This window comes from Hemiscyllium ocellatum, chromosome 26 (assembly GCF_020745735.1).
Source record: "Hemiscyllium ocellatum isolate sHemOce1 chromosome 26, sHemOce1.pat.X.cur, whole genome shotgun sequence".
Lineage (NCBI taxonomy): Eukaryota > Metazoa > Chordata > Chondrichthyes > Orectolobiformes > Hemiscylliidae > Hemiscyllium > Hemiscyllium ocellatum.
Genome location: NC_083426.1, coordinates 34,839,371 through 34,859,777, shown reverse-complemented (window position 1 = coordinate 34,859,777; position 20,407 = coordinate 34,839,371).

The window sequence follows — 20,407 nt, the reverse complement described above, 5'->3', positions numbered from 1 at the left end:
TTTTACACATCCCAATCATTTATCCTCTCAGTCTCCTTTGCTCCAATGAAAACAACCTTAGCTTATCTACATAGAACATAGAACATAGAAGGATACAGCGCAGTACAGGCCCTTCGGCCCTCGATGTTGCGCCGACCGAATCCTACCTAACCTATACTAGCCCAATAACTTCCAAATGCCTATCCAATGCCCGCTTAAATGACCATAAAGAAGGAGAGTTCACCACTGATACGGGCAGGGCATTCCATGAACTCACAACCCGCTGTGTGAAGAATCTACCCCTAACATCGGTCCTATACCTACCACCCCTTAATTTAAAGCTATGTCCCCTAGTAACACCTGACTCCATTAGCGGTAAAAGGTTCTTAGTATCTACCCTATCTAAACCCCTAATCATCTTATACACTTCTATCAGATCTCCCCTAAACCTTCTCTTCTCCAATGAGAACAGCCCCAAGTGCCTCAGCCTTTCCTCATAAGATTTTCCTACCATTCCAGGCAACATCCTGGTAAACCTCCTCTGCACTCGTTCTAAAGCTTCCACATCCTTCCTATAGTATGGCGACCAAAACTGCACACAATACTCCAGATGAGGCCGCACCAGAGTCTTATACAACTGCAACATGACCTCAGGACTCCGGAACTCAATTCCTCTGCCAATAAAGCCCAGTACACCATATGCCTTCCTCACAGCACTATTTACCTGGGTGGCAACTTTCAGAGATCTGTGTACATAGACACCAAGATCCCTCTGCTCATCCACACTACCAAGTAGCCTACCATTAGCCCAGTAATCCATCATCTTGTTATTCCTACCAAAGTGAACGACTTCACACTTAGCTACATTGAATTCCATTTGCCACATTTCCGCCCAGCTCTGCAACTTATCTATATCCCGCTGTAACCTACCACTTCCTTCCTCACTATCCACAACTCCACCGACTTTTGTGTCATCCGCAAACTTGCTTACCCAGCTTTCAAGTCCTTCCTCTAGATCATTTATAAAGATAACAAAAAGCAATGGTCCCAAAACAGATCCTTGTGGTACACCGCTAGTAACTGCGCTCCAAGATGAACATAATCCATCAACTACTACCCTCTGTCTCCTTCCAGCCAGCCAATTCCTAATCCAAACCTCTAATGTATCCTCAATGCCATACCTCCGAAGTTTTAGCATTAGCCTACCATGGGGAACCTTATCGAACGCCTTACTAAAATCCATATACACAACATCTACTGCTTTACCCTCATCCACTTCCTTGGTCACCTTCTCAAAGAACTCAATAAGGTTTGTGAGGCACGACCTGCCCTTCACAAAACCATGCTGGCTATCCCTGATCACGTTATTCCTACCCAGATGTTCATAAATCTTATCCCTTACCATTCTCTCTAAGACTTTGCCCACCACTGAAGTCAGACTCACTGGCCTATAGTTGCTAGGGCTATCCCTACTCCCTTTCTTGAACAATGGGACCACATTCGCTATCCTCCAGTCCTCTGGTACTATTCCTGTTGACAACGACGACATAAAAATCCAGGCCAATGGCTCTGCTATCTCCTCCCTAGCTTCCCATAGGATCCTGGGGTAAATGCCATCAGGCCCAGGAGACTTATCTATATTCATCCTTTCCAATATTCCCAAAACCTCTTCCCTGCATATTTCCAGGGCATCCATTCTAATTATTTGTGATTCCATATTCACATCAGCAACAGTGTCCTGTTCCTGAGTGAATACTGATGAAAAGTACTGATTTAATGTCTCTCCAATCTCCTCCGCCTCCACACACAACTTCCCACTACTATCCTTGACTGGACCGATACCTACCCTAGTCATCCTTTTATTCTTGACATACCTATAGAAAGCCTTTGGGTTTTCCCTATTCTCCCTTCATAACTAAAACTCACCAGCGCAGGCAATATCCTGGTGAACACCTTGCACCTTCTCTAATTCCTCCTATAATTTGGATTCCAGAACCTCACACAGTACTCTCACAGTAACCTCACGAATGATTTATACAATTCCACCATAACCTCCCTGTTCTTAAATGCTATGCCTCAGCTAATAAAGGCAAGGACCTCATATACCTTCTTAACCATGTTATCTCCCCGATCCAGGCATGCACACCAAGGTTCTGGATATAATCTGGATGTTGGTGGCATCGGTAGAAGCTGGTGGTTCTTTGTATACAGTTCTACAAAACTCTGCACACTAATACGAAAGTAAAATACTGCAAATGCTAGAAATCTGAAATGCATATAAAATGCTGGAAAAACTCAACAGGTCTGGCAGCATTTGTGGAGAGGGAAACAGAGTTAAAATTTTGAGTCCAGTATAACTTTTCCTTGGAACTGAAACAAGGAATGGCACGGTGGCTCAGTGTTGTCTCACAGTGCCAGGGACCCAGCTATGATTCCACCCTCAGGTGACTGCTTGGTGGAGTTTGTATGTTCTCCCTGTGTCTGTATGGGTTTCCTCCAGATACTCCGGTTTCCTCCCACAGCCCAAAGATGTGCAGGTTAGCTGAATTAGCCATGCTAAATTGCCCGTAGTGTCCAGAGTTGTGCAGGCTAAGTGGGTTGGCCAAGGGAAGTGCAGTGTTATGAGGATAGGGTAGGTCAGGGTGGGCTGCTCTTTGGAGGGTTAGGCTGAATGGTCTGCTTCTACGCTGTAGGGATTCTGTGATTCTAGGTTGGAAAAAGGTGCCTTCCTACTGAAGACAGAGGGGGAAGAGGAATAAGTGGAACAGATTATGAGGTAGCCCAGACCAAATGACAAAGGCAGTAATAATAGTGGACAAGGAGAGATAGATAGGTCCGGGGTGTTAGGTATGAAAAGGAAAAAAATGGGTCTGCTTTCCTGAGAACAAAGTCAAAGAGACATAGCTCTGTGTGTGTATGCATGCGCCGCACACAGTGGGGTGTATGGTTGTTAAGGAATGTAAGAAAAATGGAATTAGAGGCCTTACTCTGAAGCTGTGGAACTCAATGTGGAGGCTGTAAAGTACATAAATGGAAAATGATGTGCTGTATTACCAGCTTGCATTCAACTTCGTTGTAATCTTGTATCAGGCCAAGCACAGAAATGTTACCACGAGAGCTGGGTGATTTATTGAACTGCAAACAATTGGATTCCTTTGGACAGAACAGAGGTGTTCTGCAAAGCAGTTACCTCATCTGCATTTGTCTTTACAATGTAAAGGAGACCACACAATAAATAATACCTGTACTTCAGAGGTTAAGTTATAATGACAAATTATAAAAAAAAAGGTGTGTTTCTCTGGAATTTAGAAGGATTAGGGGTGACCTGATTGAAGTCTTCAATTTATAAACAGGAAGAAGACCGGGTGAATAAAGATAAACTATTTTCACCGAGTGGTGATTCTAGAACTAGGGAGCATGGTCTGAGAATTAGGGCCAGGCCATTCAGGACCGATGTTAGGAAGCACTTTTATACACAAAGGATAGTAGATGTTTGAACTCATTTCCACAAAAGGCAGTTGATGCTAGGTCACTGCTGAAGAATGGTCACTGGTCGTGAAACTTTAGATGCTGGAGATCAGAGCTTAAAAATGTGTTGCTGGAAAAGCGCAGCAGGTCAGGCCAGGCTTCTGCTGCTCCTTTGATGCTGCCTGACCTGCTGCGCTTTTCCAGCAACACATTTTTAAGCTCTTTCTCTTCACAGATACTGCCAGATCTGCTGATATTTTCCAGCAATTTCTGTTTTTGTTCTGGATGAGTTGTTAGTTCCAAATCTGAGGTGGACTTTTTTTTTTGGAAGCAAAGATTGTAAAGGATATGGGCCACAGGATTTAGGATACAGATCAGTCATGATCTCATCAAATGGTGGAACAGGCTCAAGGGGCTGAATGACCTACACCTGTTCCTTTGTTCCTATGCTCGGATGTTCCCAATACCTTAGCCAATAGCTCGGTACTGGTTAAACAAGCAGCCACATATCATTTTAAATATAGCCGTAGGATGACAATCTTAGGGAGCTCCTTTGGTGAACAAGGCAAACCCCAGTCATTTCTTTCTCTTTTGCCAATAGATGCTGCATCATCATTCTTGTAACATTTCGATTCCCTGACCTCTAAAGTTGGTATGTTAATTGCAAAGTACCTGATACTTTAAAGTTATTTAAACCAAATCTCCATGACCCATCACTAGCCATGCCTGCTGGTGCTTTTATTAGTGAGGTCTGAATGATTGGTTAAGATTGCTTCCAAATTCATTGACTTTTGTGGACATTCGGACACATTAATCAATGGACTACTATTTTCAGACTTAGTTGCTGTAACTTTAATCAGTTGTTTATTACTTAAATTAACATTGCCACTCCTACTATAAAACTGTGTATCAGCATGACAATGGATCAGAACCCCATTATAGACACAGTTTAATTACAAAATGTGTTTTCTTCTAAAAAACAAAGACGTAATACCAAAATGTAATTGAAGATGCAAATTCAATGCAGTCTAGAGAGGAACACTGGAATGCCACCCTTAATGAGCTTCAGGGAAGTCTCAAAGAGAAGAATTTTGAAAAGGGAAAATGCACTGCAAACTGTACTGGATTCCCCTGTGAGTCCACTTAGATTTAGAAGATGATGGGAGAAAAGATAAAACAGTGAGCTAGAAACATGTCCTTGTTTTCCCCTTTCAAGATTAAATGCTCATTTCACCTCTGATCTGGGTGTATTGTGGGCAAAGTTGCATGTTTTTTTTTAGATTACTTACAGTGTGGAAACAGGCCCTTCGGCCCAACAAGTCCACACCGACCCGCCGAAGTGCAACCCACCCATACCCCTACATTAACCCCTTACCTAACACTACGGGCAATTTAGTATGGCCAATTCACCTGACCCGCACATCTTTGGACTGTGGGAGGAAACCGGAGCACCCGGAGGAAACCCACGCAGACACGGGGAGAACATGCAAACTCCACACAGTCAGTCGCCTGAGTCGGGAATTGAACCCGGGTCTCGGGCGCTGTGAGGCAGCAGTGCTAACCACTGTGCCACCGTGCCGCCACAACTAAGAAACCTCTTAGTCATCATTGTGCTATAAATGAAAGATAGTGTCTCTTTACTGAAGCTAGAAAGCAAATGAAAATTACAGTCGAGAGGAAACAACACACCAGTCTTTCAGCTGACCTGCAGAACCAAGCTTCTTAAAGCTTAATGTTACTATCCAACATAACAGCTGCAACACTTCACAAAATGTCTAGACACTTTTGTGTATTTTTTTTTGGACTCACCTCTCATTAGCAATCTGTGCGTATATGTATTGCATAGGTTTTTCTTCTCATGTTTGTTACTAACTAAAATCACTCATCCAGTAACTCAGGGAAGCCTGGTGAATATGGCTTCATTTAATTCATCAATTAATTTGGTCTGGAGCAGGGAAAAGGTATGCACAAGGGAAGCGATCCTTTTAAAATTAACCTTGTTACAAGGGTGCAGGTAAAATAAAGAAGGGAATACGGCTCATCCCTTTTTACTCAGAAGCTTGACAGATTAGGATATCCTATCAGGAACCTCAATGAAATGGGGACCTAGACTGATCATAACAACATAGGTTAGAGGACTTCTGGAGTTAATCTTCAAAGCAAACATACAAACACAAGAAATAATTGGGGAACTTCAATCACCTTTTATATTTTCATGCATACAGAGCAACATTAACAGCATTGACCATAAGACCATAAGACGTAGGAGTGGAAGTAAGACCATTCGGCCCATCGAGTCCACTCTGCCATTCGATCATGGCTGATGGGCATTTCAACTCCACTTACCCGCATTCTCCCCGTAGCCCTTAATTCCTTGTGACATCAAGAATTTATCAATCTCTGCCTTGAAGACATTTAGCATCCCGGCCTCCACTGCACTCTGCAGCAATGATTCCACAGGCCCACCACTCTCTGGCTGAAGAAATGTCTCCGCATTTCTGTTCTGAATTGACCCCCTCTAATTCTAAGGCTGTGTCCACGGGTCCTAGTCTCCTCGCCTAACGAAAACAATTTCCTAGCGTCCACCCTTTCTAAGCCATGTATTATCTTGTAAATTTCTATTAGATCTCCCCTTAATCTTCTAAACTCCAATGAATACAATCCCAGGATCCTCAGCTGTTCCTTGTATTGGCCATATATCAATCTGTAAAGCACTCATTTCCTCTCTAAACTTGAGGTATGTAACCTGGGATTGAGTCAAACTGTGAGCAAAGTGAGAAAATTGTGATTTCTTTCAGAATAATGTGTGTTAAAGCAATTGGCATCTTAATTAATAATAGAGGTTCATTAATTCAAATCCTCATTTTTAGTTTCAAAATCGAGGGAATTGAGAAACAGAAATTTCAAGCAACATCAATGAATAACATTCAGTGTCATTGTGGATATTGTTAATGTATTATTGCAACATGGTACAGATCACATTAGTCATTCTGTTACCATGGAAATGTCTCCCTCATGCTCATACTTTATTTGTCCTTTGAGAAAATTATACTTAGATCCAAAACATGTGGGTAAACTGTGCTCAGCACTTTCTATTCACCCACTTAAATGTCCTTAATGTAGCCTGAGTCTGTATTTCATCAGAGGAGGATTTTAATATACAGCTTATAATCAGAATTTGCAAAGTTGGTAAACATGTTTTGATGTAATTTGATGCTAAAAAACACTACTATAAAATTGAGGTTCAAGCAAAAAAAAGCAGATGTATTTTTTTGCTTCAAGTTATATGAAGAAATGTACAAAGATGTTCAATTTAAATCTTAAACCCATTGCATTCAGGAATTCCCTTTCAAGAACTGTCATTTCAACAGAGTAAAGTACTTTACTCTTTGATGATTTGTCGAGTGCTTAAGCCAGTACTGCTACCTGAGATGCCAATATTGAATATCTTAAATAATGCACAGTCAGCACATACTATCTCTGAGGCTGCTCACTCCTCTTTGCTCAGTAAGGCTCTTCTTATCCTCATGTACCCTAGCTCTGCTTACATCAGTACATAATTGACTGTAAAATACAGCTTTCCAGAATAGTGTCTGAGACCACACCCTCATTTGAAACTAATCTCTTCTCTCTTACTGACGTCAGATTAACGTAATCATAAATTATATGAATCTCTTTCTACCACATTTCTCATAAACCTGCAATTGTGGTGGGATTAGAAACTTTGTAATCTTTCATTCATCCCCTTCATACTATTTTCCAAGATGGATGTCTGAGAGTCAAATGAGTTAACACAATGCATTAATTGAATAGATATTTCAAAATTCTAATTCTTTAACAGATTACAAATTTATGTTATTGCAATGCACACAGTTGAAATATATTTCTTATATTCTATATCTTCCTCTCTCCAGATTAGACAGACAATAATGTGTAACTCCGCATTAAAATTATCTTGTAAACCTCTCCATGAAAATCACTTTGCCCTTCTTCTTAAATGCCATGGCAACCTCTATTCCATTGATGTCCCATGATGCATCCAAAATTGCAACAGTGATGCCAAAGGCCTCTTCAACAATAGATAATACAACATTGAGCGTTACTGCAAAGAGCTGCAGCCCTGATGGACATATTGCCTCTCAAACTTTACCATCCCTGCTCTTTACTGGAACTACAACATCATGTAGAAATCATAGAGAGCCTTTATTTCTCAGGACAACAATCTCAGTCATGCCTGTTGACAAATGTCTGCAGCTTTGTGATTTAGTTTTTGACCATCCATATGGAATTTGGTATGGTTTGATCAGCACTCTACGTTTTGATGAACTCTTCTCTTCATATCAAGCAGGAGATAAATAAATTCTTCATCTTATTATATCACTTGTGGTGCAATATAGATAAAAATCTAATAGTCTACTCGAGTGTTTGATGTTACCCTTTCCACCACTTTTCATTAACCAGCAAAACATCCAGCTCAGGACGTAATGCTATTGTCTGCTCCACACATATCATTCCTCCAACCCCAAGAGCCTTCCCTCAGTCACCATTCTTAGCCTCCCATGAACAATGGACACAGAAAAGGTCACAGACAGCATAAACAGAAATAAACAGAAAAGAGTGGAAAGCAATAGAGTGAAAGACATGAAAATTCAATGGATGAAGGAAACAGAAAATTGACAGATAAGCAGAAGAGGTAGAAAGATGGTTTGGGAGAGTAGTTTGCAGTAGACAAAAAGAATAGATTAAATTGGATCTCGGATGTTATAAGCAGGGAAATAAAGTATACATTTCAGCAGAAGACTGTGTTTTAACAGATCATAGGTCTGGTCTCTCGTGAAGTCTAGTATAATTGTTGTCACAGTTATTACAGGAACATTTCCAGAGATTGGGTAGGATGCAGCTTAAGGATGATAAAAGATAAAGAGCAAAGATTAGGCACTGGTATTATAAGAAATAGGTGCTGTTTGTACTGAAGAAAGTTAAAATTCACATAAAACCAGGTCATAGTCCAACAGGTTTATTTGAAAGCACTAGCTTTCAAAGCGCTGCTCCTTCATGAATCTGGTGTTGTGTGATTTTTAACTTGTCCATCCCAGTCCACCACCTGCACCGCCAAATCAAGTCATGAAGAAAGGAAAGCTTAGATTCATCTTTAAGCAGATCCATTATAGGAATATTCTTCATCTTTATTTTATGCAAATGATAGAATTCATTGGATAAAATTTCCACAGAGCTCCAGTGAACTCCAGCAGAATCACAGGAAAAACAGCTGAAGCCACCTGGAGGAATGTTACTCAAGTGTTTTCTTTCTCAATCACGCATCCTAAATGATGTCAAAAGTTCAAACTTTCAATGGGGAGAAGGAACCTTTTCTATTCAGAATGTGATGTCGGTAAAGAATATACCATCGTGGTTGGCAGCAAAAGCTTATGCAAATTCCACAAAATGGGACGATTTAGTGGCAAAGAAAGGGTATTTGGGTATGAGAGGTATCAAATATAATATTTTGTTTTCAATATTTCATAAGGACTGTAAGCAGTCATTTGAACCTCAACGCTCCTTTCTTCATCTGGACATTTCTAATTTAATATATGTTAGATGAACCACAGGGAGAATAATAGCAAAATAAAGGAGTATGTGGTAGTTAAAAGAAGAAAAATATATTCTTTTGGTGGGCAAAGCCAGTGGTTTGTACTATGGGTGGACATTTGTGTGTGAAATCACAGCAATACTGTAGTATTGTGTTAAATCAAATGAAACAAATTACGTTCTTTAATCTAATGTTAGGCAGCCCAACAGGATCTCTGGGACACCCAGCTAAGTTTCTTTTTCTTGCAGCAATACCAGGAAACCAACAGCAACTTTAGCAGCCTTTACACATATATTCATCCAAACAAACTTGCTCTGAATTTGCCAAGATGTTGAGAAAGAAATGTGTTTCTAATTTACTTATTTATTGATTTCTTTTAATGGACTAACCCTTAATTTTATAAAGGTTTTGCCAAAGTTAAAATAATGAATTGGGGGTTATCAGTTAAAACTTGAATGCCAAATCACTAAGCAGTTATTGACATTAATGTTCAATTCTCACAATTATTATTGTAATCAGTTGGTGGCACAAGCATGGTCACACCAAGAGAAAGACAGTGTCAAAACTGAATGGAGAATATGGTTCTGTATTTGATATCTTGAGGTCCCCCAAGTATGGGAAAGAAGTTGAGTAGCTGTCCCACAGGTTAACATCTCAACAAGAACAACTTTCATTTATATGGAGCTTTTAACATAGGGAATGAGTGAAGGCACTTTCTGGATGATTATAAAAAATGTTTATGCCAATTTCATAAGGAGATATTAGGACAGATTATCAAAAGTTTGGTAAAAGAAGTACCTTCTAAGGAGTGCTTTAAAGCAGGGGAGGGAGAAGTGGAGAATTTTTGGTAGGGATTTTAGGACTTGGGGAACTGAAGTTGATAATATATACTGGAAAAAGATTGCAGAACTTAGAGTTATACAGGGATCTCACTGTCCTGGATGAATCACAAAAAGTGTTAAGGAAGGCAAATGGTACATTGACATTTATTGTTTGGTGAATAGAAGATAAAAGAAGGAAACTATTATGGCAGTGTTACAATAGCTTGGTGAGATTACATTTAGAATACTGTGTATTATTTTAGTCTCCTTAGTTAAAAAATAATACAACTGCATTAGTATCATCATTAGTTCAGAAAAAAAGATTACTTGAATAAATCCTGGATTAAAGGTTGATCATGTTGAGCCTTCATTCGTTGTAGCTTAGAAAATTAAAGACAAATTAAAGGCAAATAAGAGTTAAACTTATTGAAACATATAAAGTCTTGAGGGGATGTGAAAAAATGGATTCTAAATGGATGTTTCCCCTTGTAGGAGCGCCTAGATTGAAGGAACACAGTTTAAGAACTAGGGACAACAAAATCAGAAGTTGCTGGAAAAGCTCAGCCTTTGTGAATGTTTCGGGTCTGATCACCACAGAACTGAAATATTAACTCTGATTTCTCTTCACAGATGCTGCCAGATCTGCTGAGCTTTTCCAGCAACTTCGGGTTTTGTGTCTAATTTACAGCATCCCCCATTCTTTTGATTGTTATTAAGAATAAAGGGTCTCCTTTTATGGAATAGATGAGAATTTGGAATCTCCCCCCAAAGAAGAGTGGAGACTGGGCCATTATATTTAGTTAAGGTTAGGCGACATAGGTTTTTGACAGACGAGGGAGTCAAGTGTCATAGCAGTCACAGGAAGGTGCAGCTGAGACAACAACTAGATGAACCCTGATCTCATTGATAACGGAGCAAGATGGAAGGGCTGAATTTCCTATCCTGTTCCTGAGTCCTTAGTTCCTATATGCGCAGTCTGCTGCCCATTGACAAGGAGCAGCCAATCAGCACAAATACCAAAAAGAGAATGAGAATGTTAAAATGGCAGAAGTGCTATCGAGACTGAAATAAATGTTTTCTTAGAATCTCTTGTAAAGACAAGACTTTTACTTTCTGGACCCATCTTGAGGGAGAAGAGGCTGCTTTCCTCCCCTCCACCAGGAAATCTGAGCATGACCTTTTACATACACCAGGAAATCTGAGCATGACCTTTTACATACACTTTTAATAAAAAACTATGATTACTAATGGGGACAATGAAGCTACTGAATTTGCCATACAAATTTTCTTTACCAGGGAAAGAGAGATACCATCCTTAGCGGTCCGGCTTGTATGTGGCTGCAGACCTTAATCAATTTGTTTGACACATAGCTGCCCTTTGAAGTGGACTAGAAAATCACTTCATTGTATCATCACATTCCAAATGCAATTAGGAACTGGCAAGAAATATAACTTGGCCAGCACTGCTCACTTCAGCGTAAAGGAGAAACAAAACAGTCAAAGTAGATCAATACTAAATGATGCAATTTGAAATAATGCAACAATTTGTTACAGATCCTTGCTGTAATAATTATGATTTAATTGTGCCTTACTGAGTACTCCATCATGAAACTCACACATCATTCGTCCCACAAAAGAAATATACCTACACAGCTGGTTTCTGTTGTAGGAATAAATGTCATGAAATTTTGAGGTTCTTTGTTGTAGCTGTCCAACAGCGATCTAGAGACAATATTTTAAAATATCATCTTATTGTAATGTATTTCTTGAGCATCTAAAAGAACAGAGGAAAATTAAAAGATAGAAAAGCTGGATGGCAGTAGTTGGATTGTGGAGATGAAAATTATGGTTATCATGACTGAACTACGTATGAGTGATCCTTGAACTATATTTCAAGGCCTCCTATATTTCGACTTTCAACCTCGTGTCACTGAATGTTGATAATCCCCCTTTGTGTTTGCTTTCAATTATTTGTATTTTCAGTAGCCCACCAGCTTTGAGAACTGCTGCTAATCAATAGTTCCGAACAACTCTTGCAGTCCCAATTCATCCAGATGTATGCGTCATGCACACTATTATGATGAAATGTTGGCAAATCAGAGTTGCATCAGTCAGTGATTAGCTTTAGTTAAAGAACAGATCTTATAGAATCATAGAATCAGAGCGGAGAGAGGCCATTCCATCCATTGAGCTGCACCGACCCTCTAAAAAGAGTAACCCACCTCTCTTCCCCCACCATTTAACATAGCTAACCCACCTAGCCTGCACTTCCCTGGACACTGCAGAGTAAGTTAGCATGGACTAATCACCTAACCTGCACATCTTTGGACTGTGGGAGGAAACTGGAGCACCTGGATGAAACCCATGCAGATGTGGGGAGAAAATACAAATTCCACATTGTTGCCTGAGGTTAGATTCAAACCAGAGTCCCTGGTGCTTGAGAACTTATCAAATCTTACAGAGATTCATTCTGTGTTATGAATATTCTCCACTTTTGACTCCTGAAGATAATGTTTTCTTAATAGATTATGACTGTGCTAGTTGCCCTTTCATCTCTAATGACTCACTTCAGTGAAAGATCTTTCTTCTGCATATTGCTTTTAATGAACTTGAGATGTCCAAATGTGATTTAGAGTCAATTAAATCCTATCCACAGATTAGCTTCAACAGTGCATCAAAAAGATCGTTCAGTTGGCTTGATATTTCATATGTTCTTAAGATAATGCCAATAATTAGAGTTTAATTCCTTTTCCAGCTGATAACTCTTGGGACTTCCCTCGACTCTCTTCCTGAGACAAATGAAAACCATCACTGCGAAGTGTAACTGAATGAATTAATGAGTAAATGAGTGCAATAAAGGGATACTTAAATCAGAGAAGGGTGGTCATTGCAAAGCCAAATCCTATATTTAAGCAAAATTCTTATTCTGCCTATTCAACCAGTCCATGCTTGCAAAACTCGGAAAATAATATTAGATGTGATTCAGTAATTGGACAACACTTGCTGAATAGTACTAAGTGTGCCAAGAATTTCACAAGCAATCAATTTAAAATTTTCAGTTGCAAGCATGCACCCTTGCTAAAAGGTGCATTCAATCTGAATTAAATAGAAAAGATGGGGGACTATAGTGCCCTGGTGTACTTGCCATAGCAACAACTTGACCAATAGTAAATTTGTCAACATTATCATCCAGGACAAATTTTTGCTACCTTTGAAATGTTACAATCTTTCAAATGTCCTGATGAGTGCAATGATGCAACGTTAACTCAGCTCGTCTGTCTTCTCAGCAATACTCAATTACCACACAAAGTACAATATGAAGCGAGCAGTGTTTGTTTTGTTTAATCTTATCATAAAATATTTGATTAAAACATGAATTCTTATGGTGGCGTTTTTCCAGTTCATCACTGAGGGATCAAATTCTTCTTTAAAAGTTACTGGCCCCAACTGAAATCATATCATTCCACTGCAATCTATTATCACCAACGTTTTGGAAGTTGCAGTTTTCAGGGATTCAATAGACAAGAAATGAACAAATATCCTTTTCAAAGTAACTTTACTGGAGAAAAAGTATGGAACTATTTTAACATTGAGGGATTTGTAGTGCAGAATTACCTCAGGGGTTGGTTCCTCTACTTATAATGAATATAGATGAGGAGGCTGCTGAAAATGTATTCAGAACCACTTAACCCACCAGACAGAATTACCCCCGTGCTTACACCATTCAATGCCTTGGCAGCTTGAGCTGAAAGGAAGGAAGGGAAACATGTAATGTTGAAAAAAGGAGAAAATTAGAAGTAAAAAATAGTAAAACTTGGAAATTATGACACTGGTTTAAATTGGTGTTCCGTGCTGATGTACATGAAGTAAATACAGAATAGCGCTGTCACTTCCAACTTTTACAGCTTATTCCTTCTTGCAAAGCATATGAAACATTTTTTTTTGCAAATGACACACATTATGCTACAGTCCCCCACCCCTGGTTCCAGCAACCTCACCATTTACCATATGATATGCATTAACTTTGAAAGAAGCTTCTATTCAGTTAATGAAGTAATTCCAATGGTGAAAACTGATCCAATGAATTCACATCCAAAAAGTGAGTGAAACAAGGTTGCATTTGTGAGCAAGTTATACAAGAGTATTCAAACTTAGAAGTAGGTGCCAGAGCTATAGACGCTAAAACAACTTCACATATAAACTGATTCCTGTGATTAACTACAAATGTAGGTTGTGCAGTATAATCATCAATTAATGACAAGAATTAAGTGCAAGTTAGAAATAAATAATCAGACTATGGGCTAAAGCTTTGCTATCAAGGCGGATAGCTCAAAGTAGGACATTGTCTGACTCACCGTTCCTGCCTCAGCTTAAAGGGTCCAACTCTCACTTTGAGGAGATATGACAGGAGAGAGTTGAGCTAGTTTCCAAAAGATATTTAAATGGTAAAAAGAATCAACAAAATGAGCTTTAATCTTGTTGAAAGTGAACGTGGGTAATTCGTAGTGGCAAACAAAAGTGCCAAATGAATAGAATATGTATTTTGCGTGAGTCTTCATTAGAAAGCGAATTCGTTATATCACAGAATAAGTTGCATTTAAGGAGATGGAAAGGAGAAACTCAAGAATATTACAAACTCCTGGGAAGTAGGTCAGAGAAAATTGTTGGAGGTATGGGTTGGCAAGTCCCCAAGTTTTAGAGATCTTCATCTCAGGGGAGTGATAGAGTTGTAGAGGTTTTATAGTATTGGAAAAGCCCTTCAGCCCATCATGTCTACAACAGGGATCAAGCACCTATCTATTCTAAAACAAAAAGATATGGATGCTGAAAATCTGAAATAAAAGCAGAAATTTCTGAAGAAACTCAGCAGGTCTGCCAGCATCCGTGCAGAGATAGCAGAGTTAACAGTTCAGGTTCAGTTCCCCTTCTTCAGAACCAGTTCACTCTGCTTTCTCTTCACAGATGCTGGCAGAATTGCTAAGTTTCTCAAGCAATTTCTGTTTTTGTTTCAGATTTTCAGCATCTGCATCTTTTTATTTTCGAATAGACAGATACTCGATGACGATGGCAGACGTGATGGGCTGAAGGGCCTTTTTCCATGCTGTAAAACCTCTACAACTCTGTAAGTCTGGGATGAAGAGATATTCAAATCTCATTTTCCAATATTTAGTCCATAGTCTTGTATGCTATGCATTTCCAACATTCATTTAAATAGTCCTTAAATGTCTTAATGATTCTTGCCTCTACCATCCTTTTAGGCAGTAAGTACAAGATATCCCTCTGGGTGATTTATTTTCCTCAAATTCCTCCCAAATCTCTTACTCCTAACCTTGAAACTATTCCCACAGTTATTTACCTCTCTACTTAGAGAAAACGTCCTGACTATCTAACCTAGCTCTGCCCTTCATAATTTTGTGCACCCAGTTACCCCTCAGCCTTCTCTGCTCTAAGGAAACCAACTCCAACGTATCAAGCCTTCCTTCATTGTTCAACCTCAGGGGACAGCAACCATGTAAAACAGGTTGAATGTCCAGCTTGCCCACTCTAGGCATGTCCCCATTATATGGACAATGGGGGGGGGGGGGGGGGGGGGGTGGTGGAGGTTGAGTTCCACCATCTGTGAATAAATCATTATGGGTAAATTTTACTTATTAAATGCCATTCCTCTTTGAATATTACCCAACCCACAACATGATATATTTGGTGTGGGCAGGCCAGCAGGAGTGAGAAGCCTTCTTCTTTACAAGAGTCTTTAATTGGTAAGGAGAGGAGGCTGAGCCACTATCTTACCCTACTGACATGGATCTGGATTCCATTGGAATCATAGAAACTTACACTGTGGAAGCAGGCCATTCAGCCCATCAAATCTGCACCAATCCTCCAAAGAACATCCCAATCAGACTAATCTCCCTATGCTTTCCCTGCAACCCTGTATTTCCCATGGCTAATCCACCTGACCTAAATACGGTCAATTGAGCATGGTTAATCCACCCAGACTGCACATCCATGGACACTATGGACAATTGAACCTGGCCAATCCATCCAACCTGAACATCTTTGGTCTCTGGGAGGAAACCGAAGCATCCATCGGAAACACCTGGGCACACTGGGAAAATGTGCAAACTCCACACAGCCAGTTGTCCAAGGCTGGAATCGAACCCAGTCCCTGTGAGGCAACAGTACAAACCACTGAGCCATTGTACTGCCCCCTAATTTGTTGAAAGAAGAAAAGAAAAAGAATTGGACCTTCTTAGAGTCATAGAGATGTACAGCATGGAAACAGACCCTTCGGTCCAACCTGTCCATGCCAACCAAACATCCCAACTCAATCTAGTCCCACTTGCCAGCACCTGGTCCATATCCTTCCAAAACCTTCCTATTCATATACCCATCCAAATGCCTCTTAAATGTTGCAATTGTACCAGCCTCCACCACATCCTCTGGCAGCTCATTCCATACACGTACCACCCTCTGCGTGAAAATGTTGCCCTTTAGTTCTCTTTTATATCTTTCTCCTCTCACCCTAAGCCTATGCCCTCTAGTTCTGCACTCTCCGACCCCAGGGAAAAGACTTTGTCTATTTATCCTATCCATTCCCCTCATAATTTTGTAAACCTCTATAAAGTCACCCCTCAGCCTCCGACGCACCAGGGAAAACAGCTTCAGCCTGTTCAGCCTCTCTCTATAGCTCAAATCCTCCAACCTGGCTACATCCTTGTAAATTTTTTCTGAACCCTTTCAAGTTTGACAACAGCTTTCCGCTAGGAAGGAGACCAGAATTGCACACAATATTCCAACAGTGGCCTAACCAATGTCCTGTACAGCCGCAACATGACCTCCCAACTCCTGTACTCAATACTCTGACCAATAAAGGAAAGCATACCAAACGCCTTCTTCACTATCCTATCTACCTGTGACTCCACTTTCAAGGAGCTATGAACCTGCACTCCAAGGTCTCTTTGTTCAGCAACACTCCCTAGGACCTTACTATTAAGGGTATATGTCCTGCTAAGATTTGCTTTCCCAAAATGCAGCACCTCACATTTATCTGAATTAAACTCCATCTGCCACTTCTCAGCTCATTGGCCCATTGGGTCCAGATCCTGTTGTAATCTGAGGTAATCCTCTTCGCTGTACACTACACCTCCAATTTTGGTGTCATCTGCAAACTTACTAACTGTACCTCTTATGCTCGCATCCAAATCATTTATGTAAATTACAAAAAGTAGAGGCCCCAGCACCAATCCTTATGGCACTCCACTGGTCACAGGCCTTCAGTCTGAAAAATAACCCTCCGCCACCACCCTCTGTCTCCTACCTTTGAGCCTGTTCTGTATCCAAATGGTGAGTTCTCCATTTATTCCATGAGATCTAACCTTGCTAATCAGTCTCCCATGGGGAACCTTGTTGAATGCCTTACTGAAGTCCATGTAGATCACATTTACTGTTCTACCCTCATCAATCCTCTTTATTACTTCTTCAAAAAACTCAATCAAGTTTGAGAAACATGATTTCCCATGCACAAAGCCATGTTTGACTATCCCTAATCAGTCCTTGCCTTTCCAAATACATGTACATCCTGTCCACCCAAGTAACTTCCCTTGATGTACTTGCAGGAATGTCCTCCCTCAGCACAGCTGTAATGCTATCCATTATCAAAAATGCCACTCCCCCTCCTCTCTTGCCTCCCTTTCTATCCTTCCTGTAGCATTTGTATCCTAGAACATTAAGCTGCCAGTCCTTCCCATCCCTGAGCCATGTTTCTATAATTGCGATGATATCTCAGTCCCATGTTTCTAATCATGCCCTGAGTTCATCTGCCTTCCCTGTTAGGCCCCTTGCATTGAAATAATTGCAGTTTAGTTTTTTGTCCTATCTTGTCCATGCCTGTCCTGACTGTATGACTCACTTCTGTTCTTAACTGTACCAGTCTCAGATTGATCTCTTTCCTCACTATCTCCCTGGGTCCCCACCCCGCCCCACCTTACTAGTTTAAATCCTCCCAAGCAGTTCTAGCAAATTTCCCTGCCAGTGTATTAGTCCCCTTCCAATTTAGGTGCAATCCGTCCTTCTTGTACAGGTCACTTCTACCCCAAAAGAGATTCCAATGATCCAAAAATGTGAATCCTTCTCCCATACACCAGCTCCTCAGCACTGCATTCATCTGCCCTATCCTTCTATTCCTGCCCTCACTAGCTCGTAGCACTGGGAGTAATCCAGATTATTACCCTTGAGGACCTCCTTTTTAAATGTCTGCCTAACTCTCTGTAATCTCCCTTCAGAATCAACCTTTTCCCTTCCTGTATTGTTGGTTCCAATGTGGACAATGACCTCCTGCTGTCCCCTCTCCCCTGTGAGAACATTCTGCACCCTCTATGAGACATCCTTGATCCTGGCTCCAGGGAAACAACACACCATTCTGCTTTTTCTCTGCTGGCCACAGAAATGTCTGTCTGTACCTCGGACTACAGAATCCCCTAACACAATTGATCTCTTGGAAGCCGACGTACCCCTTGTTGCACTAGAGCCAGTCTCAATACCAGAAACTTGGCTGTTCGTGCTGCGTTCCTCTGAGAATCCATCACCCCCTACATTTTCCAAAACAGCATACCTGTTTGAAATGAGTACACCCACAAAAGACTCCTGCACTAGCTGCCTACCATTCTCACCCTTCCTGGAATTAACCCATCTATGTGACTGTATCTGAGACTTTCCCCCATTCCTATAACTGCCATCCATCACATACTGTTGCTGTTTCAAATTCCCCATCGCTTCTAACTGTCTCTCCAACCGATCCATTCGATCTCATAAGATTCGCATCCAACAGCATTTATGGCAGATATAATCCGCAGTAACCCTTAAACTCTCTTTAAACTCCCACATCTGACAAGAAGTACATATCACTGCAAAGGCCATTTTTGCTCCTTCACAAACTACAGACCCAGAAAATAACGTTGTCTTATTCCTCAACAAAACACTACACCAGGTTAAATTAATAGCTATCTTGTGACTCATCAAACTTGAACGCCCATGCCGTTGGCACTGCTGGAGTTGTTAGTCAGACTGTGAGGATTTTCCCTGATTGAGGGGCAGAGGGCCAGCTCTGTGTTAAGTTAGCAAACCACTTCGACCTTACCATTGCTAGACAACATTCTTCTGTGTTTGTCAGCCAGCTGCTGATTTTCTTTCCTCAATGTGACAAGTGATTCTCCCCTATTGTTAAGTATTATAGATATTATATGTGTTTGTCATGGCATGGTGCGACAAGTCCCAGTAACTAGTAATGAATCAAGGTTGATCCTGAATTTAGTGTTTTGTAATTAATAGGCCTCACACATAATGATCCAAATTTCTGAGAGTCATTGATAACCCAGCAGGTTGCAGCCTTGTCAGGACCTTCAATGTAGATAGGATCAACTTTAGTGGATGCTTGATTTAACCTACTACTCATCACTTACACAGCACATGATTGTGGTAAAACTTACAAGGGAAATTTTCTTTTAGTACAGCAATGATGGCAATTGTGATGAATTAATGCTGGTTCTGATGGGCCAAAACTTACCAGAAATCACTAAGTGCCATTTTTCTCCATGAGGCTCAACAAGTTTTCTCACTCTACCATCCCAACCTCGCCATGAAACGCGTCCTCTAGTATCCTGCTAGTCTGATACCAGCTCTGTTCTCCCACTCACCATAGGAGAAAGTACTCGCCGAGTCCAAGGCATCTTGCGATACTTGATGCTAGTTCCATATTTTAGGAGTGTTGTGTATCCGGTTAAACATTGGGAGCCCAAAGATGCTCATGACATGTCATTTGCCCTGGGTGTGGCAGGTTGAGGGAAATTGGCATGCTGTTTTGCAGACAGGGTCCTAGAGGTTCCTGGTGGATGGGTGGTGCAGAACAGGGTTGTTCTCCTCCCATCAGACCAGCAGTGGAGGCCATGACACAGGCTCTTCCAGCCTGGCCTGAGATTGCCATTTGGGTCAGCGTGGTCTCGACTGTCAAGTGGAATGTAGATCAATGATCCAAGAAGGTCAATGATGCTCACTTTGTCAGGGTAAGTACCACCATCTTCTCTACGCTATTTCTGCCACTGCAGCCAACTCTCACCAAGGCTCATGCTCTCCCACTCTCACTGCCACACACAATATCTTTCCTCACTTGCTCTTCACTTCTCAATCTGCCCAGACAACAAACTCCGCATGGCCCCTGTGCTGCCTACTCATTACTTAAGACACCTCAGCACCTTCCCCAGCTGCACCAGCTCTGAGTCATGCCAGTCACTTTTATCACATTCAATTCCTCCCTTTGTCTTATTCCAGGTGAAATCAGCTCACAGTAGGGCAGAAAGAACCAAAAAAAGTGGTGGAGTGTCTGATATTTGACTCCTCATTTCCACACGGGGAGAATTCTTACAGTGCCCACCCTGAACTAATATTGGTCCAGGCCCTTGACTAGTTGCACCAGGAATGCCTGACAACCACAGTTCCCATGCACAAAGACAGAAATTGCTGGAAAATTTCTCTGTGGAGAGAAATCAAAGTTAAC